At 41.2% G+C, this 22,645-nt stretch overlaps 1 protein-coding gene and 1 long non-coding RNA gene across 5 annotated transcripts in view; one reads left to right on the forward strand and one right to left on the reverse strand.

Annotated features, from left to right (window-relative positions):
- The window catches only part of GALNTL6 (polypeptide N-acetylgalactosaminyltransferase like 6), a 1,496,936-nt gene that overhangs the window by 1,131,201 nt on the left and 343,090 nt on the right, over positions 1–22,645 (forward strand). The window lies entirely within an intron of this gene.
- LOC129649805 (uncharacterized) overlaps positions 1–22,645 on the reverse strand; it is a 191,975-nt gene that overhangs the window by 33,687 nt on the left and 135,643 nt on the right. For all 4 annotated transcript variants that reach the window (XR_008713292.1, XR_008713291.1, XR_008713294.1 and 1 more), the window contains 2 exons: positions 3,139–3,233; positions 1,855–1,990 (listed from right to left, as the gene is read on the reverse strand). This is a non-coding gene — a long non-coding RNA (uncharacterized LOC129649805). The remainder of the gene's footprint in view (positions 1–1,854; positions 1,991–3,138; positions 3,234–22,645) is intronic.

Raw genomic sequence — 22,645 nt, forward strand, 5'->3', positions numbered from 1 at the left:
GAAGACATTCAGGGTTTTGATTTTTCTCTTTACAAATCACTCTCACCCTTAATTCTTTCTATCCTTCAGGTCAAACCTTAAGAAAAGGTTTCATACAATTCAAAAAGTTTGAATAACAAAATTTTATTTGCCTCAGAATAACAGAGGTTTCATCTACCTTTTAGGCATTTTCAGTTTGGGTGCTTTGTGTTTTTGTGTTTTGTTTTCCCCTGACTGCTTTCTATACCACAGATGAAGTGGGAACAGCGCCACCTCTGCAAATGCAGTTTTGTTTTCATGAAAAAGAAAAATGAGAGATTATACATATCAATAATGATTCCCATAGTATCTAGAAAAGATGTACTTATCTTATATGACTATTCTGTATTCAATAATTATGTCTTTCATTTGTGTCCTTTGGACTACATAATTTAAATTAATTTAAATAATTTATTTTTTAAATTAATTAATAATTTACTTTTAAAATAAGCAAATTAAAAGTAACTCTATATCCAATTGGCTTAATGTACAAAACAGTGGTTCTTTAAAAATCTTTATGTCAGGACACTAAATCATCAAAAGTGTCACTCTCACTTTTTTGGTTAATGATTATCAAGGAAATTAAGATTTTCCAAATTCCTTTTTTTAGCACAAACTGTATTAAAAAGCAAGATATTACTTTGCCAACAAAGGTCCGTCTAGTCAAGGCTATGGTTTTTCCAGTGGTTATGTATGGACGTGAGAGTTGGACTATAAAGAAAGCTGAGCGTCGAAGAATTGATGCTTTTGAACTGTGGTGTTGGAGAAGACTCTTGAGAGTCCCCTGGACTGCAAGGAGATCCAACCAGTCCATCCTAAAGGAGATCAGTCCTGGGTGTTCGTTGGAAGGACTGACGCTGAAGCTGAAACTCCAATACTTTGGCCACCTGATGTGAAGAGCTGACTCATTTGAAAAGACCCTGATGCTGGGAGGGATTGAGGGCAGGAAAAGGGGATGACAAAGGATGAGATGGTTGGATGGCATCATGGACTCAATGGACATGAGTTTGGGAAAACCCTGGGAGTTGATGATGGACAGGGAGGAGTGCTGTGGTCCATGGGGTCACAAAGAGTCAGACACGACTGAGCGACTGAACTGAACTGATATGAATAAGATAATAAAAAATAATACAGCCCCCTCCTCAGAATTTCTGAGGACTCTAACCATTGTATATATTCATTTAGCCCAGTTTTGAATGTAAATAAGTTCATTTGTATCATTTTTTTAAGATTCTACATATAAGTGATATCATATGATACATGTCTTTCTCTGTCTGTCTGACGCAAGAGACAGGGGTTCAATCCATGGGTTGGGAAGATCCTCTGGAGAAGGAAATGGCAACCCAGTCTAGTATTCTTGCCTGGGAGATCCCATGGACAGAGGAGCCTGGCAGGCTACAGTCCATGGAGGCGCAAAGAGTTGGACATTGACTGAGCAACTGAGCACAGCACATGTATTAATAGATATATTAATACAGAGAGCTTCCCTGGTACCCTAGACCGTAAGATCAACTGTTTGCAATGCTGGAGACCTGGGTTCAGTCCCTGGATTGGTAAGATCCCCCAAAGAAGGAAACAGCAACCCGCTCCAGTACTCTTGCCTGGAAAATTCCATGGATGGAGGAACCTCGTAGGCTACAGTGCATGGGGTCACAGAGAGTCAGACACGACTGAGTGACTTCGCTTTCACTTTTCTTTCATGTATACAGATTGTTTAAACACAGAATTAAATGAGCTCCTCATATCATACACATGTACACATAAGGTCCACTCCAGCACGGGCATTGTCACAGTTTTGTGATTCAGGAAGAGAAGTGAGTTCATCTTATCAATTACCTTCTCTCAGTGTCTTCAAAAAGAAGAAAAATGCAGCAAGTTTCTCCTTGAAGTAAATCCACAATAAAAACGGGCTAACAGGAAAAAGCTCACAGAAGACTCTTACGTGAAGGACTGAAATGCCAGATCTCAAATGCTGTATCCAAGAAGGAATAAGACAGATGTTACAATCGTGAAGGAGGACATAACGATGAAGAGTTATGTAGCAATCGATTTACCGTGAACATGCAAATGGGCACTTTAAGTTATGTTCCAATAGATAAGTTTAGTGCTTTGGGCCAGTGGTAAAATTCAAAGAAAATGTATGAAACAAATTTTTGTTTATTTGCTTTTTCCCAGTAAAGATTATTCTCTTCTGAAAAGGGTGAACCAAACACTGATAAGAAGCAGTGGATGCCCATGACAGAATACAAGCATGTAGAGAATTTAAATGAATCCAAGACTTTGAAACAAACTGCAAAAAAGATTACTGAGCAAATTTACAAAGGATACCATCGGACTCCAGTCACAGATCCAGCCATAGGAAGTCATCAGGGATGGGAGAATTACTGGAGGGATAAAACCTATTGGTGCAGTTCTGTAACATCTACCAAACATCGGTATATACAAACTATTATATATAGGACGGATAACCAACAAAGTCCTACTTATTGCACAGAAAACTATATTCAATATCCTGTGATTAAACCATAATGGAAAATAATATGAGCAAATGTGTATATAATATATACATATTTTTGTGTATATATATATATGTATAGCAATCACTTTGTTGTCCAGTAGAAATTAACACAACACTATAAATCAACTATATGTTGTGAAAGTTTCAGTCACTCAATCATATCTGACTCTTTACGACACTGTGGACTGTGGCCCACCAGGGTTCTCTGTCCATGGAATCCTCCAGGCAAGATTAGTGGAGTCGGTTGCCATTTCCTTTTCCAGGGGATCTTCCTGACCCTTGAGCTGAACCTGGGTCTCCTGCATAGCAGGTGGACAATAGGGCATGGCAACCCACTCCAGTATTCTTGCCTGGAGAATCCCTTGGACAGAGGAGCCTGGTGGGCTACAGTCCATAGGGTCATGCAGAGTTGGACACAACTGAAGCAACTTAACATGAATATACTTCAATAAAATAAGTTATAAAAAAAATTTAAAACAGTGCTGGTTGAAAGATAATTGATAAAACAACGAGGCTTTGTAACTGGTTCATCAGCTAACAACCAAAGACACCAATTTGAGTGGATATAATTGGAGAGGGTTTGCTATTGTTAATTTACTCACTACTCATGCACAGATGCAATGTTGATAGCTGTCCGCCAATGCAGGATTCCTCGACTATCTAGTTGGTCCAGGGCTCCAGAGTGTGTGTGGTTTATCTGGTGATGAGAACAGAGACAACAAGGTCAGCCTTGCCTCCCACAGTCCAGCCTCGGGGGACAACCAGCTGGCCTTACCGAAGGGAACAGGGGGGTTTCCTAATCTACTATTTTGCTTCCTGCAAAAACTATTAACACTGACGTGTCTAGTCAGGCCTCATTGCTTTGAAGAGAAGACTTTCCACACTGCTTTACTAAGTCAAACAAAGCAAGTAAAAATGGTTTCTAAACAAACAGGGTTTTTAAAATATCAATTTGAGACATCCTATGGTCTCTTCCTTTACCTCAGACAGGAAGGCTACCTGTAGAAGGAGCGGAACTGTGCTTGGTTTTAGCAGACAATGTAATAGTCTGTTAATTCCATCTGTTTCCCACGAGAAGGAAAGAAGTGTTACATATGGGGCTCCTGGAGCCTGAGGCCTTACAGAACCTATCCCAAAAACCTTTACCTGAGAAATAGCAATCTATCAATCTGGCTTATGTAAACAGATTTTACGTTCTTTTAGAGATGCCATGGGTATCTTTTTATCATATCATTCACCCTATTTATTGATACATTTTCAAAAAAGATTGAAGATTTGTTTGTTGATTCCAATTAGATAAATTAGCTGTTCAGTACTATTTTCCTTGGTGGGGAATTGTGTCTAAGAACAGAGGGTAAGCATGATGCGCCTATACTCAGATCTCAGATATTCACACATTGGTGAAGCTGGGTCATTAGTCACGTAGACAATTCAATTTAATATAGAGAGTGGTTAGGGCTCCCCAGGTGGTGCAGTGGGAAAGAATCTGCCTGCCAACGCAGGAGACACAGGAGACTTGGGTTGGATCCCTGGGTAGGGAATATCCCTTGGAGGAGGAAATGGCAACTTGCTCCAGTATTATTGCCTGGAGAATTCCACAGACAGAGCCTGGTGGGCTACAGTCCATAGGGTTGCAAAGAGTCAGAGATGAAGTGACTGAGCATGCAAGTACAGCATACAGAGAGTAGTTGCTATAAGTACTGGTTCTGGAGAAGGCAATGGCACCCCACTCCAGTACTCTTGCCAGGAAAATCCCATGGACGGAGGAGCCTGGTAGGCTGCAGTCCATGGGGTCGCTAAAAGTCAGGCACAACTGAGCGACTTCACTTTCACTTTTCACTTTCATGCATTGGAGAAGGAAATGGCAACCCACTCCAGTATTCTTGCCTGGAGAATCCCAGGGACAGGGGAGCCTAGTGGGCTGCCATCTATGGGGTTGCAGAGTCAGACACAACTGAAGTGACTTAGCAGCAGCAGCAGCAGCAAGCAATCAAACAACTGAAATTGATTCAGGCTAAGAACTTGATTTCCTAGAAGACCATTGTGTTTCTCACAGAACCTAGAGAAGAAAACAGCATCCAGGCTTCCATGGCAGGAACCAAGGCAGATCTGCGTCTCTCATCAACAGGAAACAGTGGGCATCCTGACATCCAGAAGACCTCTGAATACACAGGACTCCTCCCAAGTTCAAATGCCCAGGAAAGAAAATCTTGACTGGGCTTGAGTCAAGCTTTGAACCTTAGCTCTGCCAAGAGCAAGAGGCAATCTGAATTGACAATCTCATTAGCTCATCAAAGAATTGAGTTTCCCTAAAAGAAATCATGGCTAGATCTCCTTCCCAGAAGGAAAAACAAAGAACACTAGGCAAGCAATAGTAACAGATATCCACTGCAAAGAGTGCCCTTTAAAACAGGTTCACTGTATTTCTAGTTTGAATTTTGTACAGTAATAATATAGGTTCTAATTCTTGAACTGGGTGACAGGTTCATAGGGGTTCCTTTTTCATGGTGTAAATAAAGAAGAATAAATTACAGCTAAGCATTGACCAATGATAGCCATGTGTTATGAAATGACAATTATGATTTAATGGCATGCTATAAATCTAAGGAGAAAAAATAAACAGAATAAAATAAACAAACTCCAAAATGTTATCCTTAACATCATAGAGAAAAATCCAAACGGAGCAAGTATGTTTTGAATACTTAGGTCAATATATTTATTGCTCTGTCTGGATAACAGCATGAAAAGTAATGAGATCATCAATTAGGCATCAGTCAGTTCAGTTCAGTTCAGTCACTCAGTCATGTCCAACCCTTTGCGACCCCATGAATCGCAGCATGTCAGGCCTCCCTGTCCATCACCAACTCCCGGAGTTCACTCAAACTTAGGTCCATCGAGTCAGTGATGCCATCCAGCCATCTCATCCTCTGTCGTCCCCTTCTCCTCCTGCCCCCAATCCCTCCCAGCATCAGAGTCTTTTCCAATGAGTCAACTCTTTGCATGAGGTGGCCAAAGTACTGAAGTTTCAGCTTTAGCATCATTCCTTCCATAGAACACCCAGGGCTGATCTCCTTTAGAATGGACTGGTTGGATCTCCTTGCAGTCTCTCCTAATTCAGATTCCCCCACCACATTGTTGGGCTTTCTAGACTTCTCAGTGGTTGAGAATTTCCCTGCCAATGCAGGAGACACGAGTTTGATCCCTGAGTTGGGAAGATCCCCTGGAGAAGGGAATGGCAACCCAGTCGAATATTGTTGCCTAGGAAATCCCATGGACAGAGGGTTGCAAAGAGTCAGACACAACTGAATGACTGAGTGACTGCATCATTAACTCACAAATTACAAGTTTATCAGAGCCATTCAAGATTTTCAGCTCTTATGTATCAACATTGGAATCAGTTCGTCAAATTTAACATAGACACACATGTGCACATAAAACATATTGGAACTTTTATTGGGATTGTATTGAACACATGGATCATTTTCAGAAGACTCGTTTGTGGGATTAATTTTCTATTTTGTTTATTTATTTTCTATTTCTATTCTATTTAATTTTCTATTCTATTCTATTCACATCTCTTTTCACTCAGTCTCATCCCATTTTGTCCTACCTCTCAATTCACTGTCATTTTCAATAACAACTGTACTTTTCTATATAGAAAGTGAAAGTGAAAGTCACTCAGTTGTGTCCCACTCTTTGGGACCCCATGGACTATACACTCCATGGAATTCTCAAGGTCAGAATACTGGAGTGCGTAGCCTTTCCCTTCTCCAGGGGATCTTCCCAACCCAGGGATCGAACCCAGGCCTCCCATATTGCAGGTGGATTCTTTACCAGCTGAAGCACAAGGGAAGCCCAAGAATATGGAGTGAGCAGCCTATCTCTTCTCCAGGGGATAAACTGGGTCTCCTGCATTGTAGGTGGATTCACCAACTGAGCTATCAGGGAAGCCCTTTCTCTACAGAACCCACAGCAAAATAGCTGTTCGATTTATCCCTAAGGTGCTGAATAGCTTGTGCTGCCATGATAAATGGTGTCTTTGCCTTTAATTTGTTCTTTCTAAATACGTCACTTGTGCATGCAGTCGACTTTTGCACAGTTAACTATCTGGCTAAATCCTCCTCTCATTTCTAGTTATTTGCCTCTTTAGTCTTGCTTGCTTTATGTATATAAGCAAATCATTTTCAAAGAATGACAGTTTTATTTCCGTTTTTCAAATCTTCTGCTTTAATTTTTTAAATTGTTATCACACTGACTAGATTATTGCACAGACCAGAATATAAGAAAATGTTAAAAGCAATAAAGCAGTGAAAGTAGGTATCTTTGGTCCTGAATTTAAAAAGAATGCTACTTACAATTTTCTATTTAGAATAATGCTTGTAAACATAATCAGGTTAAGAAAATGAGTTTAGATCACAAGCTTCCTTTATATCACTAATGAGTGTTGAATTTATTGCAAGTTTTTCTACACCCATTGAGATGATCATATGACTCTCAGTCTTTCAATCACTGTGGTCACTGAAAATAGAATTTGCAGAACAATCCATACTTACATCTTCAGGGCAACCTCAATCTGGACACAATATAGTTATCTTTTCATACACTTTTAGTTTGGGATTATAAATATTTTATATTATAAAATTATATCTATCTTCATAAGTAAAATAGGTTTGCAATATTTTTTATCTCATCTCTGCTTGTTTTTATATTTTTTATTTTCTGGCTGTGTTCTATGGGGCATGTCGGATCTTAGTTCCCTGACTTGGGATGGAACCCTAGCCTCCTCTGCTGTAGCAGCACAGAGCTTTAAACCCTGGACTATCAGGAAAGGCCTTCATGTCTGGTTTTGATATCAAGATTAAATCAGTCTTTTACAATGAAAGGGAGTGATTAATTGTGAGATGCTAGTGGCTTAATCTTTGCAAATGTGGTAGAACTGACTCATAAAATCACCTATCACTGTCTTGTTTGCAGGAGATGTTTTAAAATAGTTATAGGACTATTGGGTGTCTTACTGCTTTTGGAGCCAGTTTTGAAATTTATTCTTTCTCTAAGATTTTGTCCATTTCATGAAAGATGGATCTCTCTCTCTCTCTCTCTCTCCTTCTCTCTCTCTCTCCCCCCTCCTTCTCCTCCACCCTGACCCCTAATCTGTCTTGCCAATCTCAACTAAGGTTTTCCTTTTTCTTGGTCATTTACAAACCAACTTTGGAAACCGTCAAGCTAGTCTATTTTCTTTCATTGTTATCCGTCTGCCATTATCTACTTCCTTTCTTTAGGTTTATTTGTATTTCTTTTAAGAGCTTGAAGTTGGACTTTTATCTCATTGATTTTCAGCTTTTGTCTTTTTCTAATATAATCATTTAAAATGACAAATTTCCCCTGAAACTCTACTTTTGCTGATGCCACAAATTTTTATAAGCAATTTCTTTTTCATTTTCATCAGTTCTAAGCGTCTTTAAAATTTCCATTAAGATTTCTTCTTTGACCCATGACTTATTTTAAATGCATTTTTTCATTCTGAAATATATGGAGATGTATTGATTGATTTATAATAACTTTTAACTTAATTGCTCTGAGGTTAGAGAATATGTTGTCTATGACCCTATTCTGTCAAATTTGTTAAATCTTATTTATAGACTCATATAGTACCAATTAGGTTTTAATTAAGAAGATGTGTAGTCTCTATTTATCCAATAACTATAAAAAGTCAAATACACAAAAGCAAGTCCTGTATTTGTATGTCAGGTGAACGGCACAGCCGGGCTACTCAGAGCTTATATACGTCTGTGGGTTTCTTCTCTGCCTTATTGATCAGGAGCTGATAAGATTCTCTTGAAATTTCCTTCTATGGTAGTGTTGTTGAAAATTTCTGCCTGTAACTTTCATCACATATTTCCCTTATATTTTTTGAGGCTATATCATTAGATACAGTTATAATTTTTACATCTTCATGGTGTGTTGGAACTTTTATCATTAAGTAGCGGGTTGCCTTTGCCTTAGAACTGACAATAGTCATTGTGTGTGCCGCAAGCTAAGTTGCTTAGTCATGTCCAAGTCCTTGCAACCCTATGGACTGTACCCACCAGGCTTCTCTGTCCTTGGGATTCCCCAGGCAAAATACAGCAGTAGGTTGCCATTTCCTTCTCCAGGGGATCTTTCCCACCCAGGGACTGAACCTTTGTCTCATACATCTCCTGCATTGCCAGGTGGGTTCTTTACCACTAGCACCACCTGGGAAGCCCAATAGTCATTACAAGTTCTGTTTTATGGGCCTGGGGTCTATTTGACTGACAGATCTTTTTTCTATCCTTTATTTTCCACTTTTATGCACTTATATTTTAGGTATCTCCTATAGGCAGCACCTGGACAATTGTTCGATCTGATCTGACTATTTCTTTACTTTAATTGGCAAAGTCACTTTACCTCTGACTATTGACACATTCAAACTTCTTCCTTCCACTATTAACTCTTTTGGTCCTTTTCCTCTGTTTTGTCTATATTTCTTGTTTCTCTTTTTAAAGATTAAATTACCATATTGTATGTTTATTTCTTCCCATTCTTTCTCCTATTACTGTGGATTTACACATTTTAATTCTTGCTCTTTCAGTGGTTACCTACGGAATATAATCTATATAAGAGGAAACATTCTAACTTAAATAAGTTGGACACCTCTCTCAAGGAAAACAAACTCTCGAGACAGTGTTAATCATAAACTATCATTGTTCAATATTTTCATTCTATCTTTTTAACCTTCTAATATTCATTATTTCATAGAGGCTGTTTTTGTTTGCATTCAGAATTTGTTTGCCATATTGTACTTAATGTTTAGATTTCCCCATGCATTACAAGTCACCTTCTAAGATCCTTTTTCTTATATATACACTTGTATATATGTGTATATATTATATATTGTGTATATATTATACACTATATAATATATATATGTATGTATATATATGTATATGTATATATAATATATGTATATTTATATACATATAAATACATATATATAATACATATATATATTATACATATATATTATACACTATATAATATATATGTATGTATATATAATATATGTATATTTATATACATATAAAATATGTATATATAATATATACACATATTATATATAGTGTATATATTATGCACTTATATAAAGCGTGCTATTTACAGCAGCTCTCAGGTGATACATTCCAACAAGTCTTTTTTGTTGTTTTGTTGTTGTTGTTGTTGTTGTTGTTGTTGCTGCTGTTAAAATTTCTCAGTCCGCATTCTTGAAAGGTTGTTTTGCTGGATACAAACTCTAGTCTGACATTTATTTTCAATCAATATTGAAGGATATTATTCCACCATCTTCTGGCTTCTTAAAATTGCTGTTGAGATGATTCTTTTATTGTAATTGTCTTTTTGTGTTTATTTTTACTCATGATTTGTTCTTTCTCTCTGGCTATTTTAAAGGATGCTTGGCTTTGTCACTCTGCAGTTTCACTATTCTGTGTCTAGACATGAATTTCTTTTTTTTTTGTTCTCTTTGAAATGCACCATGCTGCCCAGAGCTGTGGGTACATGGATTTCTTGGACTATGATGGCCAATGCCTTTTAAAATCCATTCCCTCTTGCTATTGTTGTTCAGTCACTAAGTCATGTTCGACTCTTTGCAACCTCATGGACTGCAGTATGCCAGGCTTCCCTGTACTTCACCATCTCTCAGGTTTGCTCAAACTCATGTCCACTGAGTCGGTGACGCCATCCAACCATCTCATTCTCTGTTGCCCTCTTCTCCTCCCGCCTTCAATCTTTCCAGCATCAGGGTCCTTTTCAATGAGTCAGCTCTTCACATCAGGTGGCCAAACTCTCTGCTTTCTCTTGATTATTTGGACCTCAAATTAGATATAGGTTATGGAGAAGGCAATGGCAACCCACTCCAGTACTCTTACCTGGAAAATCCCATGGATGGAGGAGCCTGGTGGGCTGTAGTCCATGGAGTCGCTAAGAGTCAGACACGACTGAGTGACTTCCCTTTCACTTTTCACTTTCATGCATTGGAGAAGGAAATGGCAACCCACTCCAGTGTTCTTGCCTGGAGAATCCCAGGGACCGGGGAGTCTGGTGGGCTTCCGTCTATGGAGTCGCACAAAGTCAGACAAGACTGAAGCAACTTAGCAGCAATAGCAGCAGCATACTTTCTCATTTTATTTGCCATGTCTTTTAATCTTTCTTTAATGATTTCTATCTCCTCTCTCATGGAGTATTACGGATAAATCCCTCAGGTAATTCTTCCTGTTCACTAATGTCCTTTCAGCAGTGTCTGTCCTGCCATTTTCCTGTATGAAGATTGTGCTGTCAGCAACTGTATTTCTCACATCTTAATACTCTGCTTTAAAAAAAAAAAAAAAAAAAAAAAAACACTGTCTTTGCATTCCTGAAATTTTTGTGTTCAATGGTCATCTTTTTGATTGTATTCTTTATTTCTTTGAGCATTCAGTACAGAGCATCTTAGCATTCACTACAGAGCTTCTTAGCATTTACTACTTAAACATTTCAACATCTGTAGATCTTCAGGGTATAAAGTTGTTTTGTGTACGATTATCTCTGTTATGAGTTTACTGCTCCCCACTGCTCTTGTTCTGTGTCAACACCTGCCATCTGTTACAAATACTTCTGGTTTCTTCCGATGATTAAAATTCTTCGAAAAACTCCTCGACTTTAAAAACGCAGGGGATTCCCTGATGGATCAGTGGTAAAGAATCTGCCTGCCAATTCAGGAGACATGGGTTTGATTCCTGGTTCAGGAAGATCCCATATGCTGCTGACAACTGACCCTGTGTGCCATAGCTACCGAGCCTGTGCTCTAGAGCCCAGGAGACACAGCTACGGAGTCCCCGGGCTGCACCTACTGAAGCCTGTACTCCTTCAAGCCCGGGACTGCAGCTCTAACACCAAAGCCTGGGTTCCAACTCTGGTTCTGCCATTTTCCAGCTAAATAACCTTGGGAAAGGACTTAACCTGACTCTGCCTTAAGTTCCTTGTCTGCAAAATGAGAAGGGCAGTAGTGTCCCCTCCCAGGGGAAGTTTGAGAGTAAATGAGTTAATATAAGTCAAGGGCCTGGAGAAAGACTGAGGGCTAGAGGAGAAGGGAGCAACAGAGGATGAGATGGTTGGATAACGTCACTGATTCAGTGGATGTGAGTTTGAGCAAACTCTGGGAGATAGTGGAGGACAGGGAAGACTGGCATACTTCAGTCCATGGAGTCAAAAAGAGTTGGATACGACTGAGCAACTGAACAACAAAAGGGTTTGGAGCAGGGCCCACAACACAGTGGACCCTACTCTGGGGATTTTAGCTAAGTTTAGTTTTTTAAGCTTTTGGTTGTATTCCTTTATCAACCTTTAGGGTTCCTCTAAGCTTTGGCCTATATTCCTCCACTGGTTTTAAGGAAAACATCTAAGTCTGAGCATATCTTAATTTTATAGCTTTGGGTGAGTCATACAAAACAAGCAAGATGTTTCTGGAAAATCTTCATCTAACTTTTCTTTCTTCACAACCAATACACTTCAAATTCTTTAATTCTTTTTCTACAGAGACATTCAGGTACCATATTTCATGACAGAGTATGATTTAGGGATCTCAGCTTCCACCCCAAGTGGGGTTTTAAAGCCTTTCTTCTGGTGGAAAAATTGCAGAGCTCTTTAAAATCATTCTTCTGAATAGTCTCCTGTCTTCTTCTGTGGCTTCTAGGCTGTATATGCATTACTCCTTCATTTTATGGTTTTGCAGGTGTTTTCATGACAGGTAAGTATGTGGTCATCTACCCTCAGGAGAAGCCCTACAGCCCCTCATCCCAGCACCTGTCAGGCCCACCAGGGCTCAGCAATGCTCTGATTCCCCTGATCAAGCAGGAGCGGACAGTCCTTGCGACACGTGAGTGCATGCTAAGTCACTTCAGTCGTGTTCCACTCTTTGTGGCCCCATGGACTGTAGCCCCCCAGGCTCTTCTGTCCATGAGATTTTCCAGGCAATAATATTGGAGTGGGCTGACATTTCCTTCTTGTGGGGATCTTCCTGACCCAGGGATCGCGCCCACATCTCTTAAGTCTCCTGCACTGGCAGGTGGGTTCTTTACCACTGGGAAGTGCCCTGGGAGACACAACTAGTGCTGAGAAGGGAAAGGCTGGCAGATAACAGTGAGAGTGAGTAAAGGGAGGTCATGGGACACAGGGCTTCTCAGCCAGCCCAAAGAGTCCGCTGCATGTCCTCTAGCTCAGAAAACTGCCTTCAAAGACAGTTCATTCTCAATCAGCCTGATTCTCCATGATCTCCCTTTAATAAACCCAGAAAAATAGGGACCTGCAGGAGAAACAGCTGAGGCTGCACTCAGCCCAGGGATGAGACAGACAGTTCAGAGACTGCAGGCAGATGAGGTTTGGTTTTGATGTGTCTATTCTCTGAAAGGCCTGTGCTGTCAGCAAGCTGGGCCATCAGTCTGGACAGGCCTCCACCTCCCATTGCCCCGTGCAGCCTCGGGTTAGGCTCTGCCTCCACAGACACAACATAGAGCCAGTGGTATCTGTATACCACGCCATTGTACAATGACAAAATTAAACCAGAACATATTAGGGGGCTAAGTGTTTGAGAAAAGAATAAGACAATAGGAGTTCCTGGAAAAGACTTGGAGAGTCCCTTGGACTGCAAGGAAATCAAACCAGTCAATCCTAAAGGAAATCAACCCTGAATACTCATTGGAAGCACTGATGCTGAAACTGAAGCTCCAATACTTTGGCCACCTGATTCAAAGAGCTGACTCAATGGAAAAGACCCTGATGCTGGGAAAGATTGAGAGCAAGAGGAGAAAGGGGAGACACAGAATGAGATGGTTAGATAGCATCACTGACTCAATGGACATGAACTTGAGCAAACTCTGGAGATAGGAACGACAGGGAAGCCTGGCATGCTGCAGTCCATGGGGTGAAAGAGGGGACATGACTGAGCAACTGAACAACAATAGAAGGATTAGAAAAAAATGAGAAAGCTAACCAAGAACCTGCCTCTTGAGAAACCTATATGCAGGTCAGGAAGCAACAGTTAGAACTGGATATAGAACAACAGACTGGTTCCAAATAGGAAAAGGAGTACGTCAAAGCTATATATTGTCACCCTACTTATTTAACTTATATGCAGAGTACATCATGAGAAATGCTAGGCTGGAAGAAGCACAAGCTGGAATCAAGATTGCCAGGAGAAATACCAATAACCTCAGATATGCAGATGACACCACCCTTATGGCAGAAAGTGAAGAGGAACTAAAAAGCCTCTTAATGAAAGTGAAAGTGGAGAGTGAAAAAGTTGGCTTAAAGCTCAACATTCAGAAAACGAAGATCATGGCATCCGGTCCCATCACTTCATGGGAAATAGATGGGGAAACAGTGGAAACAGTGTCAGACTTTATATTTTGGGCTCCAAAATCACTACAGATGGTGACTGCAGCCATGAAATTAAAAAATGCGTACTCCTTGGAAGAAAAGTTATGACCAACCTAGACAGCATATTCAAAAGCAGAGACATTACTTTGCCAACAAAGGTCCGTCTAGTCAAGGCTATGGTTTTTCCAGTGGTCATGTATGGATGTGAGAGTTGGACTGTGAAGAAAGCTGAGCACCAAAGAATTGATGCTTTTGAACTGTGATGTTGGGGAAGACTCTTGAGAGTCCCTTGGACTGCAAGGAGATTCAATCAGTCCATTCTGAAGATCAGCCCTGGGATTTCCTTGGAAGGAATGATGCTAAAGCTGAAACTCCAGTACTTTGGCCACCTCATGCGAAGAGTTGACTCATTGGAAAAGACTGATTCTGGAAGGGATTGGGGGCAGGAGGAGAAGGGGACGACAGAGGATGAGATGGCTGGATGGCATCACTGACTCGATGGACGTGAGTCTCAGTGAACTCCGGGAGTTGGTGATGGACAGAGAGGCCTGGCGTGCTGCACTTCATGGGGTCACAAAGAGTCAGACACGACTGAGTGAACTGAACTGAACCAAGAAATTGCAAAGAAGATTGATAGGTGTGACATATACAATGTAAAGGGGAGAAAAGTATAAGTGCTACTGACCAGAAAAGAAATGGTTGCACCACATTTGACAAGCAAAGTGCTCATACGTGTACTTATTTGCTCAGTCGAGTCTTTGCAACCACGGGGACTGTGGTCTGCAAGACTCCTCTATTCATGGGATTTCCCAGGCAAGAATCCTGGAGTTTGTTGCCATTTCCTCTGCAGGGGATCTTCCCCAATCAGGGATCAGACCCACACTTCTAGCATCTCTTGCATTGGCAGGCAGATTCCTTACCATGAGTGCCACCTGGCAAGTCAAGAATCCACCTACAGTGCAGGAAATGAAACTTTGATCCCTGGGTGGGGAAGATCCCCTGGAGGAGGGGAAGGTGACCCATTCTAGTATTCTTGCCAGGAAAATCGCATGGACAGAGGAGCCTGGTGGGCTACAGCTCATGGGGTCGCAAAGAGTCAGACACGACTGAGCAACTAACACATATACAACACAAATTGATCATGAGGAAATCAGAGATGTGTTTTTAAGTGTAAGAATTTTCATAAGAGTTTTATTTGTACAAGTAAAAATTTGTGTGTTGTGTGTGTGCTCAGTCATGCCCAACTCTTGGTGACCCAATGAACTGTAGCCTACCAGGCTCCTCTGTCCATGGGATTTCCCAGGCAAGAATACTGGAGTGGGTTGTCATGCCCTCCTCCATGAGATCCTCCCAACCCAGGGACTGAACCCAGGTCTTTTGCTTCTCCTGTACCACAGGTGGATTCTTTATTGCTGAGCAATCTGTAAACATCCAGTGGCATTCGTTTTCCAACAGACATTAAAGAGAGGAAGGCTAGAAATGAGAAGAGTCTTTCATAGTGTGGGGGTTCGCACTGCATTAACTGCATCTCTGCATCCCCTCCAGAGCTCCTGCAGAGAGCTGGACCTGTTCTGCATCTCAGGGCCGTAGTTCAGGCAGCTGTGAAGAGTCCCCATCGAGGGTGGGCATCACTGACATGACACCAGACACGTACAACAACATGCAGTCTGCTCCCTGCCACAAGGTGGGTGGGAGCGCTGAACAAAACCAAACCCTGCTGTATTAAAGATGACCCAATGAATGTCAAGCAGTATGCACCCTTGTCAGGTACGAAGTGCCTGACACACTGGCTGTCTTGGATTAATCACTATTCTATGCTGGCCTTTGTATTACTATATTCTGAATTCCCTTTCAACCACTGTTTCTGATAGAATCACCATCTTAATTTACCAAAGAGGGATTAAAGAAAAGTTGTTCTCCAGGAACATAGGATGAGTGAAGTGAGGCAGATGATACAGAAGTGGGAAATGGGCAGGACAGAATCGACTTTGTCTGCAGACCAGTGGGATCACGCAGGTTCCATTAGTTTGGTTACAGTTCAATGGTTTATGAACAGAACCCCTCAAAATCCTGGAGAAGGAAATGGCAACCCACTCCATTATTCTTGCCTGGAAAATTCTGTGGACAGAACAGCCTGGGGGCCTACAGTCCATGGGGTCGCAAGGAATTGGACCCAACAGAGCATAAATGCAAGATCCATTAACTCCTTCTGGTTTCAGATTTATAGAGAATATCTCATTATTTCAAGAAATAAAACATAGTTATGGACCTACTATTTAAAGCCAGATTTATTTACTTTATTTTTTAGCCTCTACAGTGATTTAGACTGGCTCATTTATCAGGCAGAATGCAGAAACACTCACTTGGACATTATTCTCTAGGAAAGTGGAGAGGAAGTGGGGTGTGTGTATGTGTCTACATAGAAGAGCCAAAGTTATTATGTTATGTTTCTATTAGAATGAGAAAGACCAGTGTACAGGTTCTATATACAGCAGACAGAGATCCTGAACTAAGGATGAAAGGAAACAAGGTCTGTGAGAGCATTTTGAGAAGTACAAGGTATTCTCCAAATGTAAGCAAGTAGCACTCTTGTTATATTATTGTTGTTACGGTTATTACTGCCATTACTTATGAGAAACCAAAGGAAAGTAAACAGGTCTTTTTGTATTCACAGTACAGTTGGTCAGGCATATATTTTTTTAACATTATAGTACACAATTAATTCCATTATAGAAAGTCATTTTAAATGAACATTTCTTTTCAAGTACAGAGCTTAATTCACTTTCTACTTTTCTAATGGCATGCCTGTGTGCTCAGTCATAGTTGTGTCCAACTCTTTGTGACCATATGGACTGCAGCCCGCCAGGCTCCTCTGTCCATGGGATTTTTCAAGCAAGAATACCGGAGTGGATTCCCATTTCCTCCTCCAGGGGAATCTTCCTGACACAGGGGTCAAACTTCTGTCTCCAACGTCTCCTATATTACAGGAGGATTGTTTTACCACTGAGGCACCTGGAAAACCCTTTCTAATGGCAAAGATGACTAGACAGTCTTGTCTGTGGCCATTTTCATTGATAAATCAGGCCCTGTTCCTGGTGTCAGCCTTGAGCATCTCTGTAGAAACTACATGATAAATGAAAGCCATATGACTTTGTGAGTTACTCTAAACAAGCTCAGGATTCTATGTGCTGTTCTTCATCACTCAGTCATGTCTGTCTGTTTGTGATCCCATGGACTGCAGCCCACCAGGCTCCTCTGTCCATGGGAATTCTCCAGGCAAGAATACTAGAGTGTTTTGCCTTGCCCTCCTCCAGGGGATCTTCCCAACTTAGGGGTCAAACCCAGGTCTCCCCATTGCAGGCAGATTCTTTACCATCTGAGCCACCAGGGAAGCCCGAGAACACTGGAGTGGGTAGCTTATCCCTTCTCCAGGGGATCTTCCCAACCAGGAATCGAACTGGGGTCTCCTGTACTGCAGGTGGATTCTTTACCAGCTAGGCTACCAGGGAAGCCCCCCAGTGAATTTCCACACTATCTCTTTGTATGGATGATGATTTTGTTTAATGACAAACTGAGACAGTGAGCCCACAAAGATTGCTGATGCTTAGGACTTTATCCACAGATAAGCATTTAGGCGCTGTGAATGGCCCCTACAAAGAGATCGTGTGGAAATTCAGAACTATTGCAGGCCAGTCATTCACAGCCAGAACCACTGCTCCCTCCCCCACCTCCACGTCAGCTTTCAGGACACTGGCCGTCCTTGGACACAGTTTTCATTGTCACAGCTACCAGGCAGGTGCCAGTGGCAGTGAGTGAGGAGTGTGTAGAAGCTGAAGAAGGGCGCTAGCACCACCACACATCACACGCAGGACAGCCCACAACACAGAGCAGTGTGCAGAAGCTGGTCCCAGATGTCAGCACAGTGTCCTCAGTGCCAAAGTCTGGCTGATGGACCTGCTGCCCGTCCTCCAAAACCAGGTCCATGACAAGATAAGTAGCTTGCATCAGAATGTAAACCAATGATGTCCCAGAGCAGTCCAGCTGACACTGTTCACAAGAAGACTTTCTCGATGAAGGAAATGATATACTGATACACATTTTGATATAAGCGCCTTGTCTTCAGGATGACTGGCACTTTGCATAGGCTTGCTGTTGCCCTCATGCTTGGTCGATCAGTCTTGTCTGACTCTTTGTGACTGTCCATGGGACAGAAGACGTCCAATGTACATCTCCTGTGTACCCCATATTGCAGGAGGATTTTTACCCACTGAGACACCAAGGAAGCCCTAAACATCTGGCCTCCAGTTCCCAATGGCCACTCCTGTTCATCTTTCTTCATTCCTATAAGCTGACCTATAGATTTTCAAGGATAAATAGTTTCCTGGACCCATGGCTATGCTCCTAAGAAGTCTTCTCCACACTGAACGTTTTTTTCTGTACCACATCTAGGAACAAAGATCTCAGTTATGCTTAAACTTACCAAGCCAGAGGTTACATATTTCCATGGCTACTTCTCTTTCAAATAAATTTTTATTTGTATGACGTTTAACTTGTTTGCCATAGCTTTTGCATTTTTCAAGTGTATAATTTTAATCAGTTTCACTACAGAAAATGCAATTTAAGAAAATTAACTTTACTGTCCTTTAAATCTTCCATGAATGTTGTTTAGGTGCTAAGTTATGTCCCCATGGACTGTAGACCATCAGGCTCCTCTGTGTGTGGGATTTACCAGGCAAGAATACTGGATTTTATGAATTTTCTGAATAGAATTAGTGCTGAGTTCACCAAAGTTCTCATATGCTATGTGTTTTTACATATTAAAACACATCTGATCAATATCTGCTGATATAAGTGATTATAAAATCATGGTTCTAAGTAGACTCCAATTGCAAAGTTTTGTGAGTGTCTCCATATATTAGTTTTTCAATAACTAAATCCCTGGGTCCTAACACCAATGATATCCTACCAGCCTTATATATTAATGACTCATTATGTGAAAATATATCACTAAATTACAAGAAATCCAATGCCATTTAATTTCAGTAGCCAAAATAAACCTTATCCAAAAGACTTTATAAATTTAAACCATCATATGAAATAGCCTAATAACACTAACAAGAGATTTATTTCAATAAGAGGCAACATGCTAGAAAGAGTTTGCCACTTAAATATTCATGACACCACAAGGAAAGCTCTATTTACTATACCCGACTCAAATTTGATCCTTATTATGTTGGATCAAAGGTCATTTCCTAGAGAATGAGTATCAGGTGTTCAGTGTGCAAAGCCAGCCCATATAAGCTACAGCATATGTTGTTCAAAATGAACAATAGAAAATTGTAGAGAATCAATAAAGATGCCAGATGAACACCAACTGATGGGTTTTTAGGAGAAGAAAAAGAGGCATCCTTGTTGTAGATTTGTGTGTAGGACCTACACACATTTGAAGGTCCCAACTGAATGAAAGACAACACACAGGCCACTGCATAGTGTGCGCTGTGTGCAGTGCTAAGTGGCTTCAGTCATGTCTGACTCTTTTTGACCTCATGGACTATAGCCCACCAGGCTCCCCTGTCCATGGGGAATCTCCAGGAAAGAATACTGGACTGCGTTGCTGTGCACTCCTCCAGGGGATCTTCCCAAACCAGGGACTGAACCCACGTTTAAGTCTGCTTCGTTGGTAGGTGGGTTCTTTACCACCGAGCCACCTGGGAAGACCCATTGCATGGTACACATGGATGGACACCATGTGGTACACCACACATACACTGCAGTCTAAGACACGAAGGCTTGGAGAGTAAAGTGTTTCATTAACCCTAACGCCACAGAGCTATTGATTTACTAAATGATATCCTGCTGACTTGGATAAACAATACATTTTCCAAAGAAATCTTAAAAGGCCCCCAAGAATACACCTGAAAGCAGAGAAGCCCTCAGAGACACTAAAGGACAGATAAATCACAGTAAAATTTCCTCTAGAGATTCAATGCATCTGTCTCTCTGTGTGTGGCGTGTCCTCGATTTTTTGTTCTATAGATTGATTTGCCAAATTCATAACAAGAAGTGAATGTCAGCAGTTGCTCAGTTGTGACAGCCTTTAAATTTATACAACCACAGTTTCAAGATTACAAATGTAAGCAACATGGCTGTAGTGTTATAGTAAGAATGTTTACACCTACAAAAATCAAATGTCTTATATGCATATATTCAAGTGGTTGGAAAGAAAGATTATGGCCTATTAGAAACTGAGAAAAAGCAGCTCTATTTTTCAGGCACTTAAAGAGAATCTGCTTCTTCATCTTGATGCTTCATGACTTAAAGAAAAATGAAGTTATTTTATTTTCTCTATATCAACATTTTCTAGTTTATATATCATTATGCCATATTTGCAACAATGAAAAAAAACATGCAAAAGCAAACTTTAAATTTTAAAACACTCATCTGTAAACCTGAAAGAAAGTCATTTCTCAAAGGACTCCCATATATGTCTCTGCAGTCAGCATGTCGGGTGTGGTCTTCCTTGGTGGCTCAGTGGTAAAAAATTTGCCAGTGATACCAGAGACCTGGGTTGGGTCTATTCTTCCCCTGGAGAAAGAAATGGGAACCCACTCCAGAGTCTTGCCTGGAAAATTCCATGGACAGAAGACCCCAGCCGGCTACAGTCCATGGGGTCGCATACAGTCAGCCACAACTGAGCAACTAATACACAATGGACAAATGGCCAGAATTCTCTCCTTTGAAAGGCAACAAAAGAAGTTACCCCCGTGGGCTAATTTTTGTGTCACTCCTGAATAATATATACATTTAAACCATGGTTGAGCACAGTTTAGAAAAGAAATGCTAATGCTAAGTTGTGTCTCTTTTGTGACCCCATGGACTGTAGCCCACCAGGCTCCTCTCTCCATAGAATTCTTGAGGCAATAGTAGAGCAGGTTGCCATTTCCTTTTCCAGGGCATCTTCCCAAGCCAGGGATCAAACCCTCATCTTCTGCACTGCAGGCAGATTCTTTACTGCTGAGTCACCCGGAAAGCCTTAGAAAAGGAACTAGCACTTGATTTAGCCCCCTCTGCTTTCATGAAAAGGAGACATATTCAAAATGCATCAGGTCTGTCTGCATGCCCAAAACTCAGATCCTAGCAAGAATTTTTCAAAAACACGCAAAGTAGAAAAAATATTTTAAAGTCAGAAAAAAAGCCCATGTTTCAGTCTATGGCTTGTCCTTTATTTCATTAGGTGACCTAGAACAATCACATTATAGCTTGACCCTCAATGTTCTCATTTGTAAAATGGAGAATATTTTCAAAAGTAGAAGGTAGTTGAAACAATGTTCATGATGAACCTAGCCCAATATCAGGCACACATTATTTTAAAAAAAAAAAACAAAAAACAAAAAACTGTCATCTTTTCCTCTGTAGAGCTATAAGGACAAAGTGCTATGAAGATTTCACAACATCTAAAGACAACTGGAATAGTATACCTGATTCAGGAAGTGTGCTGGGGCGGGGCAGGGAGGCAGATTGCCAAATCCACAGATTCAAGATATATTTGATGTCAAGGCTATGGTTTTTCCAGTGGTCATGTATGGATGTGAGAGTTGGACTGTGAAGAAAGCTGAGCACCAAAGAATTGATGCTTTTGAACTGTGGTGTTGGAGAAGACTCTTGAGAGTCCCTTGGACTGCAAGGAGATCCAACCAGTCCATTCTGAAGGAGATCAGCCCTGGGATTTCTTTGGAAAGAATGATGCTAAAGCTGAAACTCCAGTACTTTGGCCACCCCATGCGAAGAGTTGACTCATTGGAAAAGACTCTGATGCTGGGAGGGATTGGGGGCAGGAGGAGAAGGGGACGACAGAGGATGAGATGGCTGGATGGCATCACTGACTTAATGGACGTGAGTTTGAGTGAACTCCAGGAGTTGGTGATGGACAGGGAGACCTGGCGTGCTGCGATTCATGGGGTCGCAAAGAGTCGGACACGACTGAGCGACTGAACTGAACTGAACTGAACAGTTAGCTCAGTTGGTAAAGAATCTACCTGCAATGCAGGAGACCCTGGTTCAATTCCTGGGTCAGGAAGATCTGCTGGAGAAGGGGTAGGCTACCCACTCCAGTATTCTTGGGCTTCCCTTGTGGCTCAGCTGGTAAAGAATCTGCCTTCAATGCAGGAGACCTGGGCTGGTAAGATCCCCTGGAGAAGGGAACTGGAGAATTCCATGGACTGTCCATGGGATCACAAAGAGTAGGACATGACTGAGCTACTTCCACTTCACAGTTATTACAGGGCTTCCTTGGTTTAGTGGTAAAGAATCCACCTGCAATGCAAGAGACTTGCAGGAGACACGGGTTTGATCCCTGGATCCAGAAGATCCCCTGGAGGAGGAGATGGCAACCCACTCAGTATTCTTGCCTGGAGAATCCCATGGACAGAGAAGCCTGGTGGGCTACAGTCCATGGGGTCACAAAGAGTTGGACACAACCAAGGGACTCAACAACAGCTATTATACATAAACAGTGTTTATAATAAACAACAGTTACTATAAATAAACAGAATTTGTCAGGAGGTTTTTCCATCTGGAATATCAGAAATGAAAACTTCTGTCAAAACAATGTAAATGAAAATAAAAATGACTGACCATTTTACCTTTTTAATCAAATTGAGGATGTAGACAGTCCTATCGGAT

The sequence above is a fragment of the Bubalus kerabau genome, chromosome 4 (genome assembly GCF_029407905.1).
Source record: "Bubalus kerabau isolate K-KA32 ecotype Philippines breed swamp buffalo chromosome 4, PCC_UOA_SB_1v2, whole genome shotgun sequence".
In the NCBI taxonomy this organism is placed as follows: domain Eukaryota; kingdom Metazoa; phylum Chordata; class Mammalia; order Artiodactyla; family Bovidae; genus Bubalus; species Bubalus kerabau.